The 13,998-nt window shown below is 38.9% G+C and overlaps 1 protein-coding gene across 2 annotated transcripts in view; it reads left to right on the top strand.

Moving 5' to 3' along the window:
• The window catches only part of TP53BP2 (tumor protein p53 binding protein 2), a 144,978-nt gene that overhangs the window by 35,121 nt on the left and 95,859 nt on the right, over positions 1 to 13,998 (top strand). For both annotated transcript variants that reach the window (XM_081039072.1, XM_081039073.1), the window contains exon 3: positions 7,915 to 8,031. The gene's annotated coding sequence lies outside the window, so the exon portion shown is untranslated. The remainder of the gene's footprint in view (positions 1 to 7,914; positions 8,032 to 13,998) is intronic.

The raw sequence follows: 13,998 nt of genomic DNA, 5'->3' as shown, positions 1-13,998 counted from the left end.
ATCTCAATAAAATTTTTGATCTAGGCAAGGAGCATCAAAAGAGGCTAAAACTAGAAAGTAGAGATATAATGTGGAACATAATATTTACATAGTCTCAAAATAACTCCCCACAAATTGCATGTTAATAACAAAGATTAAAAAGTTTACAATAGAGAAATTTGGCGGACACCACTATAACCAAATGATCTAAATTAACACCATGAGTTATGGGAAGAATGGACACCATATGCCTCCTGATATGAAGTCCTGAAAAGAACATAACATAATGTACTATTCCTGCAAAATAAAGAATAGCCTGTATTTGCGGTAGACAAATATAGATAACTCTTCCATACTCTTCGAAAGTATGAATGTCATAAAAGATACAGACTAAGGATTTCTGCCAGATTAAGAGAGACTAAAGAGACAAGACAACTAAATCCATGGGTGATCCTGAATTGGATTAAGAAAAATAGCTATAAAAAACATTATTATGACAATTGGCGAATGTTGAATGTGGACTATATGTTAGATAATAACATTGTAATCATATTAAATTTCCTGATTTGGATAATTTTATTGGGGTCTTGTAAGATAATGTTCTTGTTCTTCAGAAACATATTGAAGTTTAAGGGTAAAAGAGGCATAATGTCTCAATTTGCTCTCAAATGGTTCAATAGATAGAGAATGAGATTAATAAAGCAAATATGATCAATGTTCACAATTGGTGAAGAGTATATGAGAGTCCTTTGTACTATCTTACAATTATTTCAAATTAAAGTTTTTAAAGTTTGCTTAATATTTCCATATTGTTTTGTATCTTTATGATATCCTATGCCAAAAATCAAGGTGCACAAATCACTAAGTCTTGAAGCTGTCTGTTCTTTAATTCTGTGTCTTAACCTTAAAATTTCCAACATGTTCTTTCTTTTGCAGCTTCGGTTTGGAATCTAATTGTTAAATGGTAGGTAGGGAAACTGCAGAAAAAGCTAAGCAATGACTACAGTTACAGAAAAGGCGGGGGGAGGGCAATGAAAGCAAGGAGATTAATTGGAAGTGATGGTCGTGGTCAGCTTGTCAGAACTGGTATCGTTTCCCCATTCAGGGGCAAGTAAATGATTGGTCCTTTTACCTATCATTGTTGCAGATTTTAAAATCCTTTGAAATTATTTCTTTAGTTCTTCTACCCCAGGGTTATTTAACATTCAACAAATGCTTTATGCCTAAGTATTTCTGACACGTTTGCCTTTTTATCATACATTATTTTTATCTCCACTAATAGATTGTAATTTCACTCTTCTCCTTAGGATATTATTATCCATAGAATCTGGTACAATTTGGTCTGAAATGAATTCATTTTCTACATTGTTTTATTAAAGTTAGTTACTCTCTTGGTAGGTTGGATTGAAGTAGAATTTCTACATATGGAATCATGCTTTAAGCACATTATGGGGCTCTCATTATAAAGGAAACCCATAAAAAATCCTTTAAAAAGTGAGTTGTCATTCTCTAACTTAATTTGTCTATTCCTTATATCCACTAGTTAGATGCAATTTTGTTTTGCATGAAATGGGCAATGTTTTGTTTTTGTTTTTTCTTTTCCCTTATCTCTCCACTTGGGATCAACTAGTTAACATCTACTGCTGATCTTAACAGCATAATACAACCTTGGAAACAATTTAAACCACATCCTGCCAGTAAGCACATTCACATTGTCCTTTGTTTATGTATATTGGCTCTGTGCCCTTATATTCCCTCCACGTTTTTTTAATAGAGAAAATTTCAAAACAAATTATTGCTTTGTTTTAACTATTAAAATCAATGTTTGTTTTGAAGATGCTTTCCAATGAAAACAAGTACTTGTAACTAAAACAAACATTTTAACATCTAGGAGGCGGTTTGGGTTTGAAATGCGGTTTTATGCCAGCAGAGTACAATAGGACCTCTGCAAGATAGTGGCCTCGAGTCCAGAATGGACATATGCATCTTCAGATCTATGTTTCCATTTTCATATTTGTACAGGGATAATAGTACCTTTCTTCTTTCGCTCACAAAGTTAGTATGAGCCTGAGCTGAGTCAGCAAAAGGGTGGAGTTTTGAATTCCTCAGATTAAAGATGTTCAAGTCAATTTACAACATTGCGGCACTACATTATCCTGACCCCTTTATCCATCCACCATCCTGGTCAAGGTGTGTGTGGCGGGGATAGATTAAGATCAGGTGCAGTGAAGTATGGTAAGGGGTGGTGTGAGCTCTTCAATGGCATCTCACAGGAAGATGAGCTTTATGGATGAAAAAGCAGAAACCAATCTTTCCTATTTGTTAGCAGATTTGTAACATACATAGAAAGAAGAATGAGCGCATAGATGAACGAAGAAGAGGTTTGAGAGTTTCTATAGATTGTAATTTCACTATGTTGTTGTTTTTCTTTTTAATTGTAATAAAAAACACATAACACAAAACTTACCATCTTACCCATTACTAAGTGTAGAGTTTCAGTAGTGTTAAATATATTCACATGGTTGTGCAATCAATCTCCAGAACTCTTTCATCTTGCAACACTGAAACTCTATATCATTAAACAACACCTCCTCAATCCTCCTTCTCTCAGCCCTTGGCAACCACCATTCTACTTTTTGTTTCTGTGAATTTGACTACCCTAGATACTTCATATAAGTGGAATCATACGAATATTTGTCTTTTTGTGACTGGCTTATTTCACTAGCATAATGTCCTCAAGGCTCATTCATGTTGTAGCATGTGTCTGAATTTCCTTCTTTTTAAAGGCTGAGTAATATTCTATAGTGTGTGTGTGTGTGTGTGTGTGTGTGTGAGAGAGAGAGAGAGAGAGAGAGAGAGAGAGAGAGAGTGTGTGTGTGTGTGTGTGTGTGTGTATGTATCTCACATTTTGTTTATCCATTCATTCATCCACGCATATGGGTGGCTTCCATCTCTTGGCTATTGTGAGTAATGCTTCTATAAATATGAATGTACAATTTTTTTTTGAGATTCTGCTTTCAATTCTTTTGGTTATACACCCAGAAGTGGGATTGCTGGATTATATGGTAGTTCCATTTTTACTTTGTTGAGGAATTGCCATACAGTTTTCCATAGTAGCTACACTCTTTTGTATTCCCAACAACATGCACCAGGGTTCCAATTTCTCCGTATCCTTGTTCAACACTTATAATGTTCTGTTTTGTGGATAGTAGTCATCCAAATAAGTATAAGATGATATCACCTTGTGGTTTTGATTTACAGTTCCCTAATTACTAGTGACATTGGGCATCCTTTCATATGCTTGTTGGCCATTTGTATATCATCTCTGGAGAAATGTCTTTTCAAGTCCTTTACCCCATTTTTAATTCGGTTATGTTTGTTGTTGTTGTGTTGTAGGAGTTCTTTATATATGCTGGGTATTAACCACTTATCAGATATATCATTTGCAAATAATTTCTCCCATTCTGTAGGCTGCCTTTCACAATGTTGATTGTGTCCTTAGATGCACAGACGTTTTTAAGTTTGGCATAGTCCCATCTATCTATTTTTTCTTTGTTGCCTGTGCCCTTGGTGTCATATCCAAGAAATCATGGCCAAATCCAATGTCATGAAGCTTCTCCCTGTTTTTTTTTGTAGGAGAGGCATAGTTTTAGATCTTATATTTATGTCTGTGATCTGTTTTATTTTTCACGTATGGTATAAGGTAAGAGTCCAACTTTATTGTTTTGCACGAGGACATTCCATTTTTCACAGCACTTTGTTGAAGAGCGTGTCCTTTCTTCATTGAATGGTCTTGGCACCCCTGTCAAAGATCATTTGACCGTAGGAGACAGTTTATTTCTGGATTCTCTATTCCATCCCTTCGGTCCAAATGGTTGTCTTTATGCTAGTACCCAATGATCTCGTCCTCCATTCCATCTCAGCTACTTATTCTCACAGTCATGTTGTAGACCTTGTTGTGATCAGTAACGGCAACTTTTTATATCTGTTTCAAACATCCCAATCTCTGGCCAGCTCTTTCTATCTTTGCAGCTCACTCTCTCTACTACAACGTTAATAATCCTCTGAACCCACAACATCCAGTGATCCCACTAACTTTTTAGGGTCCCTTCCTGCCTAAGTGCTCAAATTCCATTGATGGTCATTATCATTACTCCCTTCTAAAAGTCCTCTACTCTCTTGCTCTTTCTTGCTTTGTCATGCTTCTGGCTGAAATATAGTTTAAAACATTGTTAAAGTATGATTAGATTCAACTCTCTCCTTACTCCTGCCTGCAATAGAGAAAAGCAACCATGCTGACTGTTCTCACTTTAAATTCATGCTCATGACCCTCCAGTGGAGGGTCTGCTGCTGCTCTGCAATCACTGTATGTTTCCCAAGTGCACTTCCTCTGACATTTTTCTAAATGATTATTTCAAACCTTCTCTCTTCTCAAAACTTCAGTAATCTCCCACCTCCTCACCCACATTCGGGTTCTTATTTCAATGACAAAGTAAAAGAAATCAAAGAACTTTTACAAGTTTCCATCCCACGTCTACCCATTGACCTGTACCCAGCCAAGGCTAACCTTCCGCTTATGTATTAGATCCCATCTTCTCTTCTCTACTCAAGGAATCACCCCATCAATTTTCCTTTCTTTCTATTGAAATTTCTCTCTTTACCGACTACTTCTCTTCAGGATACAAACACACCATTAGTTTTCCCATCTTAAAAAAAAAAAAACTCTCTTGACCTCACATACCCTTCCAGCTACTACCCATCTTTTTCCTTCCATTCACGGCAAACCACTTGAAAGAGTGGGCTGTGCTTTCCGCCTCTAATCTTATTAAGGTCACTGAGACCTACTCATTGCTAAATGCAATGGCTAACTTTTTGTTCTTGTCTTACTTGATTTGTCTGGAGCATTTGGCACAGTTGATTGCCCTACCCTCTTTAAAACACTTTCTGCACTGGGCTTTCAGGTCACATGTCCTCCTCATTTTCCTTCTACCTTACTAGTCTCTCCCTCAGTCTCTTCTTCTTCCCCATAACATTAGATAGAGTGCCTCAGGGCTCAGTCCTTGGACCTCTCTTTATTAGTTACATTCGCTCTAGGTGATCTCATCGAGTGCCTTGAAAACAAACATATCTCTATTCCAGTCCACTCTTGTGAATTTGAGATTCAAATGTCCAACTGCCGAAGGAATATCTCCATTTGGATGTCGAACAGGCATATCACACTTAGTACATCCCCAAATTATGATTTCCCCAACCGAGCTCCATCAGACCTGCTCTTTCCATAGCATTCCTCGTCTCAGTTGATGGTGACGTCACTGTTCCTGTTGCTCAGACCCCAAACCTTAAAGTCATTCTGTTTTCAAAAGCAATGTTATTGAGATACAATCCAAATATCGTACAAGTCACCCACTGAAAGTGTACGATCCAGTGGTTTTTAGTATAATCACCGAGGTGTGCCACCATTACCACAGTTAATTTTAGAACATTTTCATTACTCCAGAAAGAAAACCCTCCACCCCTTAGAAGTCTTGACTCTTGTCTTTCATCGTCCATATCCTACCCATCGGCAAATCCTATAGGCTCTACCTTCAGACGGCGTTCTGAATGTTTCTTCTCACAGCCTCCACCGCTTTGCCCAGCCACCTCCACCTCTTGCCTGGGTGAACGTGACAGTCTCCTAACTAGTGTCCCTTTATCTTCCCTGGTCTCCTTTCAGTCTGTTCTCAACCCAGCAGCCAGGGCCACCCTATTGTAACATAAGTCAGATCTCATCTCTCTGCTTGATGGTTTCCGTCCCACTCAGTAAAAGCCCAAGTCCTTACAAGGTCCCAGAAGACCTGACACACTCCGGCCCCCATGACAGCACTGACTTCATCGTTCACTGCTGTCCTCATCACTCCTGAGTTTCCGTCAGACCGGCTTCTTTTCTTCCTCACAGTCAGCATTCTGCCTCCTCTAGTCATTCTCTGCCTGGAAAGTCGTTTTCCTAGGTGTGTCCCTTCTTTCCGTGAATGGATTTACCATCAGGCAAATGAAGCTCAAGCTTCAGGATCCTTCACTTGCTGTGCTCCCCTTCGCTCACTTTCAGAGAACGCTTTCATGAAGCATGCTGAGCGAGGATGAGTTGGTAGCAGCGAAGATGAGTATCTGAACCTCAATATTCCAATGAAGTCTTCAGGCAGCTGGGTATGATCTGCCCCTGATTCCTGTGGCTGTAGGTCAGTATGTCTCAAAATTGTGATCAGAGACTTGCATCAGAAGCACTTGGAACATTTGTGAATAATGGGCCTTCTTGGGTCCTACCCCAGATTTCCCGAATCAGAACCTCTGAGAGTCTTCACCGTGAATAAGCTCACGCCTGTTTTGTAGGCACAGTATGTATGGGGCTTGATTTTCTGTATTTATGTCCCCACCCCTTGTCCATCCCAGCCTGGGAGAAAAGTGCTCTTTTTAGATTGCATAATTGTGTACTGAAGTTAATAGTACTGTATGAATTCAGATTTTCTCATCAGTTAACTATGTAAGGACTCTTTTCCACCATTTTCCTTTTACTTTCAGGTACCGGCCTCTCCTTGAGTGATTTTCATGAAGCTTTGAGGGGAATAGGTCATTCAATTTTTTAAAAATTTATCTTTAAACTTTTGAAATTCTTGTTTTTATTCAACTTTTTTGATAAGTAAATGTTTTTTCTCCCTCCCTGCTCCCCACCCCCCAATTTGGATTTGTAAATCTTTTCAAGATAAACTTAGCTCATTTATCTTTGGATGCTTCAAGTACCTAGCATGGTGCATTGAGTTCAGTTTGTCTAGGAAAGAAATTACAAATGCAAATTTAGGACTTAGGTCCAGAAAGTTTGGAAAACTCTGTCTTCAGGCATATATTGCTGAATGGTGTCCACAGGGTCTGAGGGCATTTCATCATTTTGTTTAGTATAAAAATGTTCTTATAAACATTTATTGAACCAACATTAAAATTTGAAAACATAAACTACCTCTATTTCTGCCATTTTAATAGAGTAGTTTCACATCTTTGCACTTCCTTATATACTGCACTCACATGTCACATACTGATGAACGTAAAATACAGTTTTATTCTGATTTTTAATTTTTTTTGCAAAACATATCAGAAACATCTTTTCCTTGATGTTATACAAGGTTGATAATTATAATGTTAAATGTCTATAAAATTACCTATCCATTTACTAATTATTGGAGATTTTGGTTGTTTCTAATTTTTTGTTTATATTATAAATGATGTAAGAAACATTTTGTGGGTATAGCTTTTACCTTTTAAAACATTTAAAAATAGACTTCCCAGGAATGATATTAGTGAACTAAAGAGTTTCAATGTTTTAAGGTCAAAGTGATTAATACTGGAATGTAAAATATTTCCTCATTGGTAGAAATCGGTTAACTAGTTAAATGTTTAAAATAATTAAAAACGTGTAATATGTCTCCTCTACTTCTTTGTATTTAAAAGTGCATTTTCCTTTATTTGTTTAGTGGGAATTCTGTTTATCCAAGATGGTCAGGGATAGCCTCAGATGAGGCCTTGGGGATATTTGGCGCGATGTCAGTATCACTGAAGCAAAGGAACACGTCACAGGTCTTGAGGCAGAACTGTGCTTGAGAAGATGTGAATGTGGGGGACAGGGTTCGGGGCAGACCCTGTAGGGTCCTACGGGCCATGTAAACACTTTGGAATGTAGACTGAATAAGAACGGAAAGTATTGGGGAGTTTTGAGCAGAATCCGGTGAGATGGCGTATTGGCTCCCTCCAGCCACAGTGGGGAGAACAGTAAAGGAGCCAGGGGAATGAAAGCAGGGAGACCAGTTAGGAGTTTCTTGCATTAGGCAAGAGATGATGGTATCTTAGACCAGGGAGGAAGAGGGGAAGGTGGTAAGAAGAGATCAAATATTGGATATCCTCCTCATGTAGGTGAAAATAAAGAAAATCTGGATGGAACAAAGAGAGGAGCCAAGATGACTGCAAGATCTGAACAAATGAAAGAATGAAGTAGACACTTCCTGAGATGGGGAAGCCTGGGAGGAACAGGTTTGGCGTGGGGGTGAGAGGGTGGGGGTGGGGGTGAGGGGTGGGAGGTGGGGGGAGTCAGGGTTGTTTTGAACATGTTAAGTTTCCTTTTAAAGTCAGCTTTATAGAGGTATAATTTGCATGCAGTAAAGTGCGCACATTTTAATTGTACAGTTTGAAGAGTTATGTTGAATGTATATTGTCATGCAACCATCTCCACAGTCTAGTTATAGAACAAAAGTTTCTCTTGTGCTCCTTCCCAGTCAATCAGCACTCCCTGCATTCCTTGCTTTAGGTAACCATTGATATGCATTCTATCATCGTTAGGTTTTTCTGCCCCAGAGTTTGTATAAATGGAATCATAAGCACTGGGAGAGAAACAGATCAGACATGGGCCACTGCCTGGTACAATGTTTCTCAACTTTTAAGTCCCTGCCCTTTTTGATAATGATAGAAATCTCAGGTCCTATCCTGAGATATTGGATGTATCCATAGAAAAGCATGGCCCATGTCTTCTGCTTTCTTATGACTTTGAGAATCACTGCTTCTCTGTATTCTCGGTCTCCAAGAAGATCTTGTTGAACATGACTTTCAGGATATGCATTTTCTTTTTCCCCAATGTTAAATAAGATTATAACATTATAATGTGATTTCAGCTTATTTAGTTTACTTCTCTAGGTTCTGAGAAGTCCCGCTCATCGGTGGGGTGGTCCTTGCTCTTGAGAATCACTTGTCTGTTCTAATAATCACATGGAAATTAGAAGGGGAACCGATCGCATTGATTTGCTTAAAGGACGTTCTGAGGAGAGGTTGTACAGTTTTGCCTCATCCTGCCTCACTTCAAGTGCTTGGCCTTTTATGGATACCAAACATTTAACAATCACAGACCAAAGCAATTACTCATGTCTTTGTTTTATATTCCTTGGCTTCCTGTTATTATTTTTAATAGTCCTTCCATAATCATATAATAGCTTCATTTATAAGGTCATTGGGATCCAGGAAATAATGAGTGTTCAAATAATTTAGCCAGAGACTTCAAATAGCTGTAGGAGGCAGGACATTCCCAGCTGGGCTGTTGATGGTAGTGTTGTAGGCTATAGATTTCACTGCAAAGAAATTTAAAAGTATTATATTGCAACTGCAAAAGGAGAAGATATAAACATTGGGATCTACTGTGTCCTAACAGCACAATTAAATTTTAACGAGCAGGATAGCAGCTTCCGGGGTGCTCTTCCATGGCTGAGGGTTCAAAATGAAGGAAGCAGTTGATTTGTTTAGGGAACCGCGTCCTCCTTTTCTCCTCCCTCCTCCTCTGTAGAATAATGCTAATTGTCGTAGTGATTTTTGTACTTGCTCTTCATTTTTAGCCCAAGATTGCACAGCTTTTTCACTGATGCTCAAACCATCAAAGAGAAGGTAGCAGAGAGTAGGAATAAAGAAACATTGAGAAAGAAAAAAAAAGAGAGCGAGAGAGAGAGAGAGAGAGAGAGAGAGAGAGAGAGAGAGAGAGAGAGAGAGAGAGGGAATTGCATTCATTTTTCTAGTTAGTCTAGAATGAGTGCATGTGTTGGGTCATCAGCAGGAAACTGGTGACATTGTTTCAGTCCCCATAGGTGTTTTTTCGGCTGTTGATGGCTCTGTCACACAGTATTTCCTTTGTGAGAGTCTACAGGAAAATTTTTCTCTGGTTTCAACCAGGAATAGTTATTCTTTTCCTGTGCAGCTAATTGCTTTAATCTCTGAAAGTACTGGGCGTCTTGAAATTGATTGTGTGTTTTTCCCTCAGTCATGGAAACTTGAACATTCAGAGTTCAGACTTTGGGGCTCCCATTTCTACCCAGCTAATAAGCCCACCTAGCTTCCTTCTATTTTTCCTACCCTTGTATTCTCTCCATTCTGATTTTCTTACTTGATTTTATTTTAGGTTTATTACAGTGTATTGTAGAATTATTAAGACATTTTACATCCTTTTTGGAAGCAATGACATATGTAAATAAATAGTTAAAAACTTGAGGGAAGAAACTCTTAGATAGTAAGGAATCTTGGACAATTATCCAGTGGTTTTGCACTTTAAATTTTTATCAGAGGCAGTGTAATGTAATGTTTTTGAAATTATTATATTAGATTCAGGTATACAGAACAGCATAATGATTAGACATTAACACACCTCACAAAGTGATAACCCCCCCGACTCTACTACCCCTCTGACATCGTATATAGTTGTTATGATATCATTGACTATATTCCCTGTGCTGTACTTTATATCCTGTGATTATATATAGAGAGGGTGCAAAAAAAAAAAGTATACACATTTTAAGAAAGGAAAAAACTATTAAAATTGTAATACTCAATATATACCGATAACAAAAGATGAATACAAGTCATATGTATACATTTTTGGGTACCCCTGGTGTATATACATAATATATATATATATATATATATATATATATATATATATATATATATACACACACACACACACATATATATATACGTATATATTATAATTGACATTCAACATTATTCTACTTCAGCTTCGGGTGTACAATGCAGTGATCAGGCATCTACACAAGCTATGAAGTGGTCCCCCGATAAGTCCAGTGCCCACCTGACACCCTACATGATCTTTACAACATTACTGATTATATTCCTCATACTGTATCTCACATCCCCGTGACTATTTTGTGAATACCAATTTGCACTTTCTAATCCCTTCAGCTTCTCCCCCATCCCTCAACTGCCCCTCCCATCTAACAACCTTCAGTTTTTTTCTCTGTATCTCTGAGTCTATTTCTGTTTTATTTGCTTGTTTATTCTGTTCTTTAGATTCCACATATAAATGAGATTAGTGATGCAGTGTTTTAAATGCACAGGTTCTGGAGTCTGGCCATTGGGGTTCAAATCTTCACTACTGCTTACTTTCTGTTTGATCTAAGGTATGTCCCTTCATCTCTCTGTGCTGGTAGTTTTCTGCCGAAGCAGCTCCATCCCATGTTTTCATTTACTTAGCATTAATACAGGAAACCTATTGGTTTGATTTAATTTTCTAGGTGCTCTATTTTACATCACTATCGTTCCTTCATAATGTCGTCAGTGTGTTAGTTATGTGTATTTCTGTATAACAAATTATCCCCCATTTAGCAAATTAAAACAACACACATTTCTTATGTCATTGTTACTGTGAGTCAGGAATCTGGGAAGGGCTTAGCTGAGTCCTCTGCTTCAGGATTTCTGACGAGGCTATGGTCAAGGGTGTGATCTGAAGGCTCAACTGGGGAAGAATCAGTTTTCAACCTCATGCACATGGGTATACATGGGATTTAGACCTTCATGGGTTGTTGGGCCAAGGCCTCCCTTGGTGCCTTGCCATTTGCGTCATCAGAGCCAGCAAAAGAAATGTTCAACTAGCAAGATGAAAGTCGCAATCTTTTGTAACCTAATGTTGTAAAGAATTTGTCTGGTCTTTGCTCCTGGCTCCTGGGAGGTAGCCTCTAAGTCCTTAGACTTCCCAGAGTTACAGGAGTGTCTTTGTTATTCATGGTTGGCTACGGGCCCACACCTGAGTTTTTGCTGAGGAGATGACTCAGGATGGGAAGTCAGAAAGACCTACCTTGTGATGACAGAGTTGGAACTAGCTCATCCTCTGGGGACAGGAAGGTCATGATACTTGAGTTCAGTCACGTCACTGGACCAATAATTAAATCAATTATGCATAGGTGATCAAACTCCAGTAAAAATTCTGGACACTGAAGCTCAGGTGAGCTTCCAGGATGGTAAACACATTGATGTACCAGGCAGGTGATGTCTTGTTTCTATAGGGAGAAGACAGGGAAACTCTGCAACTTTGCTCTGTGTGTCTCTTCATTTGGCTGATCCTAATTTGTATCTTTTACAATAAAAGAGTAGTTGTAAGTATAGTACCTTCCTGAGTTCTGGAGTTGTTCTAGTGGATGTTTGAACCTGAGAGGGTAGTGAGAATTCCCTAGATCCTTAGCCAATTGCTCATAAGTGCTTGTGGCTTGGGGACCCCCAAACTTGTGGCTGACATTGAAGCGCAGGCAATCTTGTTGGGGATTGTGCCCTTAAATCTATGGCATCCGTACTCTCTCCACGTGGTTAGTGTCAGATTGTGTTGCAGTGTTGCACCTGAACATGAAGTGACATCCCATTACTTTTATTCTATTCTGTTGGTTAGAAGCAAGTCATGAGGTTCATCCCACACAGTAGGGAATTACATTAGGCCATGAACCAGGAGGCAGGGAATGCTGGGAGCCTTGTCACAAGCGTCCTATCACAGTTAGCATGGCACGCACAGTGTGGTGACGTGTCTTACAACATCTTGATTGGTTATGTGCACATGAGATCATAGATCATGGAACCTGAATGCTATCATGGATTTTAGATATTGTTCAACCTCTTATTTTACATGAGAAAAGTCAGCCTTAATAAGCGCAGGTGTGTTTTCTGAGAGCATGCAATGAGCTGGTGCCAAGAGCAAATCTCTTTGCTCTTTTCCCAATACCATGCTGACTAAAGGGTTCAATTTAGTCACCAAGTAAATCGGAACTGCTATGGATAAATAGTTACATCCCCTAAAGCACATCGACAAAGCTTGTGGACGTTTTGCAGAGACAAGAAAGCACCAAGGATGAGAAGATTTAGGTAGGGTCAACTATTTTGGAAGGCAAAGATTTTAACTGGCAGCAAATTGTAAAAGCTCTTTGTTTCCTGCACATGATGCATTGATTTTTTTTTTTAATTAGAAAATCAAATTAAGAAGGAAGCATAGAATTTCAGAGGTTGGAAAACAAGGTGCAGAAGCAAAAGGGAATCAAGGTTTAGACTAATAGTTTGCAGAGTATTAGTAAATGAATTCAGCTTCTTGATTAGTGTTATGATCATGGGCAGAGGAGTTCTAGAACCAGTACGGAAATGAATATTGAACAGCCCGCCATACTCGGGTAGAAATTGTATGATGAGCTAAAGTGGTTTGACCTCAAAAAAGATGGGCAGGAAAAAAACACTGTTAGGACAAACAAAAACAGCTAATTGTGGCTTCTCTAACTGGCTCACAAAATAGCTTCAATTGTGACCTCTGAGCCGATTGCCAGGAAACAGCGGCCATTTTCATTATGGAGGTTGGAGGGAGCAGGCAGGAAGCAAAGGTGAACTTCAGTTTCAGCAAAAGCAGCAGGCAGCTTGCAAAGTAAAGTTAAACTTCGCACAGTGATTCAGAACTGACAGTGGCTATGGCCTCCAAAAGCATTTTGGGGAGGAGGAACGTCTTATAGCAGAGGCATGACCACAAACATGTCACTAATTCTCTATTACCTTCACCAACAAGACCATGCCCATCAGCTCTACCTGATATTCCAGTAGAGCTATCTCTCTCGTCACACTCAAACTGCATCCTTGTTCTGTTCCAATGAGGTGACTCAGCCGTCTTCAGTCACATCATGACATTCTTAGCCTCAAACTATCTGTGTAAACCAGGGGTGTCCAAAGTTTTTTCAACATTTTTTACCAAGGGCCATATGCGGTAAAACACACAAACAGCCGGGCCACTCACTCGAAGTACGTATTGCCTCACCTGGTTTATTTAAGTAAACTAAATATATTTTTGGAATTTGCTGCAGGCCAATTAACAATGGATCATGGGCCACAGTTGGCCTGCGGGCAGCAGTTTGGACAGCCCGGGTCTAAACCTTACTTGCTTTTATGAACCAGGTAAAGTCTGCTCTCCTGTGGGAAGCCTTCTCGTACTACTCCACTTTATCATTTCACAAAAGCCTAGTTTATACATACTAATTCATTTAATCCTTATGAAAGCTTTAGGAGGTAGGTACTATTGTTAGTGTCAAAGGAAGACTCTGAGATAGAAGCATCTAGAAAGGAAAGAAAAGAAAAGCATCTAGAAAGGAAAGTTTACTTGCAAAGAATACAGGAGAGTCAGCCTTCAGAAGGTCTGGCTCAGCAAATACACAA

Source organism: Rhinolophus hipposideros, assembly GCF_964194185.1.
Source record: "Rhinolophus hipposideros genome assembly, chromosome: 26".
Taxonomy (NCBI): domain Eukaryota; kingdom Metazoa; phylum Chordata; class Mammalia; order Chiroptera; family Rhinolophidae; genus Rhinolophus; species Rhinolophus hipposideros.
Note: the sequence above shows the minus strand (reverse complement) of the source record. Positions and strands in the feature narration are given on the sequence as shown.